Raw genomic sequence first — 6,612 nt, 5'->3', positions numbered from 1 at the left:
ACCTGTACATTAGTGAATATTGCATATTGAACAATATTATGAACAGCCTACATCATGCATGTTGTGTTTTAGTTCATAATCCTACACGATGGATATCAGAAATATCCAAATTATAGTAATTAGCCATAATAATATCCAAAATATCTAAAATATCCAAATTATCCAAAATAGCCCTAATAATATCCAAATTATCTAAAATATCCAAATTATCCTAATGACCCATAATAATATGAAAAATATCAGAAATATCCAAATTATCCTAATTAGCCAAAATAATATCCAAAATATCTAAAATATCCAAAATAGCCCTAATAATATCCAAATTATCTAAAATATCCAAATTATCCTAATGACCCATAATAATATGAAAAATATCAGAAATATCCAAATTATAGTAATTAGCCATAATAATATCCAAAATATCTAAAATATCCAAATTATCCAAAATAGCCCTAATAATATCCAAATTATCTGAAATATCCAAATATCTGAAATATCCAAATTATCCTAAAGAGCCATAATAATATGAAAAATATCAGAAATATCCAAATTATCATAATTAGCCATAATAATATCCAAAATATCTAAAATATCCAAATTATCCAAAATAGCCCTAATAATATCCAAATTATCTGAAATATCCAAATATCTGAAATATCCAAATTATCCTAATGACCCATAATAATATGAAAAATATCAGAAATATCCAAATTATCATAATTAGCCATAATAATATCCATAATATCTAAAATATCCAAATTATCCTAAATAGCCCTATAATAATATCCAAATTATCTAAAATATCCACATATCTAAATATCCTAATGACCCATAATAATATGAAAAATATCAGAAATATCCAAATTATCATAACTAGCCATAATAATATCCAAAATATCTAAAATATCCAAATTATCCAAAATAGCCCTAATAATATCCAAATTATCTAAAATATCCAAATATCCTAATGACCCATAACAATATGAAAAATATCAGAAATATCCAAATTATCCAAAATAGCCCGAATAATATCCAAATTATCTAAAATATCCAAATATCTGAAATATCCAAATTATCCTAAAGACCCATAATAATATGAAAAATATCAGAAATATCCAAATTATCCTAAATAGCCGTAATAATATCCAAATTATATAAAATATCTAAATATCCAAATTATCCTAATGACCCATAATAATATGAAAAATATCAGAAATATCCAAATTATCCTAATTAGCCATAATAATATCCAAAATATCCAAAATAGCCCTAATAATATCCAAATTATCTAAAATATCCAAATATCTGAAATATCCAATTTATCCTAAAGACCCATAATAATAATTATGAAAAATATCAGAAATATCCAAATTATCCTAATTAGCCATAATAATATCAAAAATATCCAAATTATCCTAAATAGCCGTAATAATATCCAAATTATCTAAAATATCTAAATATCCAAATTATCCTAATGACCCATAATAATATGAAAAATATCAGAAATATCCAAATTATTCTAATTAGCCATAATAATATCTAAAATATCTAAAATATCTAAAATATCCAAATGATCCAAAATAGCCCTAATATTATCAAAATTATCTAAACTATCCAAATATCTGAAATATCCAAATTATCCTAAAGAGCCATAATAATATGAAAAATATCTGAAATATCCAAATTATCCTAATTAGCCATAATAAAATCTAAAATATCTAAAATATCCAAATTATCCAAAATAGCCCTAATAATATCCAAATTATTTAAAAATATCCAAATATCTGAAATATCCAAATTATCCTAATGACCCATAATAATATGAAAAATATCAGAAATATCCTAATTAACCATAATAATATCCAAAATAGCCCTTATAATATCCAAATTATCTAAAATATCCAAATATCTGAAATATCCAAATTATCCTAATGACCCATAATATAGGTTTTCCCAGAGTATTTCGGACTTATATCATTCGTATTCATAAAAAGGACAGTTTAAATTCGTCCTAAAAAATCAAAATCGCACAAACTCAAAAGCAATTTCATTATTCGGTCATTGAATTTCATATTTGTATCAGTATATTTCACATTTGTATCATTGATATTCGTCAAATCTGTGGTCAATTTCGTCTCGCGTGGCGATGGTTTAGTATTATAGTAATCGTAAAAGCAATTTCGTCTTTTGTCATTCATTTTAATACATATGCCATTTATATTCGTCAGGTGCTAAATGGATGTATAATAGGCCTATGCATATTTAAAAGGACAGTGTTCGTTCGTTTTAGTTTATGTTGAAGTTCTTATTCTTAGTTGAATATGAAAACCTTAAATAATCATAAAATTATATGAGAAAATGAAAGAAAACACATAAAGATCATAAGAAGACTATAAATAATAGAGTAACGTTAAAGAATTTAAAAAAATACCGGCCGTATACATAGAACAATCTGAAGGAATATATAGTGGCATTTCCAAGCAAACAGGAACATGACCCAAAACATCAAAAAATGATCAGAACTTTAAAACTGCAAGTGCTAAAAATTTTGGTATCGAATGAAGATTTCACACCACCAAATAGTATATATGGTTATGCGCCCTTGAATTTCACTTCTCAGAAAAACACATTGATTCTGAATTTAAGCATTAAAATGAGCAGAAATTTGCATAATTTTAGCCAAATTTGGATTGGTCATGATTAGTAATATTAATTCCTGCAAGTGTACCACAGATGGGAGAGATCGAATAACTTTTAATGATTTTAAGCAGCTTTTTCTTTACAGAAACACCGGCATGGTTTTGCCTGAAAAATAGGAAATTCCCAGACATCGTAGACTTTGAGTGCCAGTCGTAAAAAATAATGACGGTCAACCTATATTTTTTCCCAGCCAGAGGGATCAGGCAAGGGCTGATTTCAACCATCATAGCTGTCGCTTAAAACTGAGTCGCTCCTGTGAAGAAAAAATGACGTTTTCTTAAGGCAAATTTAGCACATATCTCTATGGGACTCTGATTTGGTGGTGTGAGATCTGAAAGAGGTTAACATGCTCTTTAAATTAAGTCGTCTTACATGTTTATCATACACATTCTTAGAAAACCTGTTTTTGGCCAAATTTGTTACTTTTTTGAGGGAAATAAGACCTACATTTTGGATCTCTTTTGCACATATTCATTGATTTTTTATTGCATTTTTTTTTCTGTGTTTTGTTTTAATGCTTTTCATGTTTTTGTTTTTTTAATTTTATTTTGTAATGTATATTGTTTTAGGACACCATCAAAATAAAAATGAGTGATTTTTTAGCATGTCCTCTGCTCGTAGCACGAGTTTTTTTACAGTCGTCCCATACGTACAAAAGTTGATATATTTATTTGGCAATACTATGAGAATCTAGCCTTAAATGTTGGATATTAAAATTTTTTAAAAATCCACTTAAATGAGTTTTAATGCTGGAGCATAAAGTATGTAAAAGATTGCCTAAAGTGTAGCACGAGTTACAATACAATTGCCTATAGGCCTTGTATGATTTATCAAAGAAAGAAAGAGCGACAGAACAGAATAACATGCAATAAAAACAATCCAGAGTAATCCCCCCAAGAAAAATAAAGTTGCTTTAAAAATGCTTTGTACTTATATCAATTTCAAAAATAATCTTTAACATGTTTATATTTGTAACAATTTATTGGATTAAAAAGGTAAAAAGAAGTTGAAGCCTACATATATGAGCTCATAAGCATAAGTAAAAGATAAAATATATTTAAAAATATTTAAAACAAAACAGACCAAAAAGAAACCCTAAAAATGAACGCACGATTAACACGTATTCTTGCATATAGGCCTATATGAGAAGAAATTAAATGAAACGATAATGAATATCAATGACATATGACGAATTTGCTTTTGCGAAAGGGGTCGCTACGTATTTTTAGACGAATTTGACCTGCAATTTGACGAAAATCAATGACACAAACACGAAATATAATGCTACAATGTTGAAATCTAATGGAACAATAGTGAAATTGAATTGGAGTTTCTGGCTTGAAGATTTTGCGGGACGAAATTGAAATGTCTTTTGTATAAAAATCAATGACACAAGTGCGAAATACTCTGGGAAAACCTATAATATGAAAAATATCCAAATTATCCTAATTAGCCATAATAATATCCAAAATATCCAAATTATTATCCTAATTAGCCACAATAATATCCAAAATATCTAAAATATCCAAATTATCCAAAATAGCCCTAATAATATCCAAATTATCTAAAATATCCAAATATCTGAAATGTCCAAATTATCCTAATGACCCATAATAATATGAAAAATATAACAAATATCCAAATTATCCTAATAGCCATAATAATATCCAAAATATCTTAATTAGCCATAATATCTAAAATATCCAAATATCTGAAATATATAAATATCCATATTTATCCTTGATAATATCCAAATTATCTAAAATATCCAAAATATCTGTAGGTGCAACTATTATCCAAATTATCCATAATATCCTTTAATAATATCCAAATATCTTAAATATCTAAATAGCTTAATAGCTTAAGCTAATTGGATATTTGTCAGGATAATTTAGATAGTTACAATCCCGCACCTTAAGGCCCTTTACAATTACTTCTTAGTTTCCTGTTTCCCGCCCGCGTCAAAAGTAGAGAATTGCAAAATATTTAATTATTTTATTTTTATTTTGGATTTTCTCTTTTAAAATAACTTTTAATGACTTCCATTTGCTACTTTCTGACTTTGATCATATCAACTATAATGATGAATAAACAAAGAACATAACTGTGCCATTACCTATGTATAAAATCAAACATAGTTGTAAAATAATTAAATGCATGTTCCTGATCAAAACGGATTGATGTAGCTCGCGACCACTTGTTTTAAAATAAAGAAAATAATTAATAATAATAAATAATTAAAAGTCGCCTCATCCCTCGTTTCCAACCATGAAACAGTAAACTAAGAATCAATTTCCACCCAATAAGGTTTGACCTAGACAAAATTGCAACACAAGGTATTTCTGTTGTAACTATCTCAAAAAACCCTCCTGAACAACATATCAAAAAGGTAGGAAAAAGGAAGTGGTGGAAAGCATGCTAATTTGCATAAATCCAAAATGGCCGCTTTTGTCCATATTTGGGGCATAATATACTATGAGAATCTAGCCTTAAATGTTGGATATTAAAAATTTTTTAAATCCACTTAAATGAGTTTAATGCTGGAGCATAAAGTATGTAAAAGATTGCCTAAAGTGTAGCACGAGTTACAATACAATTGCCTATAGGCCTTGTATGATTTATCAAAGAAAGAAAGAGCGACAGAACAGAATAACATGCAATAAAAACAATCCAGAGTAATCCCCCCAAGAAAAATAAAGTTGCTTTAAAAATGCTTTGTACTTATATCAATTTCAAAAATAATCTTTAACATGTTTATATTTGTAACAATTTATTGGATTAAAAAGGTAAAAAGAAGTTGAAGCCTACATATATGAGCTCATAAGCATAAGTAAAAGATAAAATATATTTAAAAATATTTAAAACAAAACAGACCAAAAAGAAACCCTAAAAATGAACGCACGATTAACACGTATTCTTGCATATAGGCCTATATGAGAAGAAATTAAATGAAACGATAATGAATATCAATGACATATGACGAATTTGCTTTTGCGAAAGGGGTCGCTACGTATTTTTAGACGAATTTGACCTGCAATTTGACGAAAATCAATGACACAAACACGAAATATAATGCTACAATGTTGAAATCTAATGGCACAATAGTGAAATTGAATTGGAGTTTCTGGCTTGAAGATTTTGCGGGACGAAATTGAAATGTCTTTTGTATAAAAATCAATGACACAAGTGCGAAATACTCTGGGAAAACCTATAATATGAAAAATATCCAAATTATCCTAATTAGCCATAATAATATCCAAAATATCCAAATTATTATCCTAATTAGCCACAATAATATCCAAAATATCTAAAATATCCAAATTATCCAAAATAGCCCTAATAATATCCAAATTATCTAAAATATCCAAATATCTGAAATGTCCAAATTATCCTAATGACCCATAATAATATGAAAAATATAACAAATATCCAAATTATCCTAATAGCCATAATAATATCCAAAATATCTTAATTAGCCATAATATCTAAAATATCCAAATATCTGAAATATATAAATATCCATATTTATCCTTGATAATATCCAAATTATCTAAAATATCCAAAATATCTGTAGGTGCAACTATTATCCAAATTATCCATAATATCCTTTAATAATATCCAAATATCTTAAATATCTAAATAGCTTAATAGCTTAAGCTAATTGGATATTTGTCAGGATAATTTAGATAGTTACAATCCCGCACCTTAAGGCCCTTTACAATTACTTCTTAGTTTCCTGTTTCCCGCCCGCGTCAAAAGTAGAGAATTGCAAAATATTTAATTATTTTATTTTTATTTTGGATTTTCTCTTTTAAAATAACTTTTAATGACTTCCATTTGCTACTTTCTGACTTTGATCATATCAACTATAATGATGAATAAACAAAGAACATAACTGTGCCATTACCTATG

Source organism: Amphiura filiformis, chromosome 13 (genome assembly GCF_039555335.1).
Source record: "Amphiura filiformis chromosome 13, Afil_fr2py, whole genome shotgun sequence".
Classification (NCBI taxonomy): domain Eukaryota; kingdom Metazoa; phylum Echinodermata; class Ophiuroidea; order Amphilepidida; family Amphiuridae; genus Amphiura; species Amphiura filiformis.
This window is presented reverse-complemented; position numbering follows the sequence as displayed.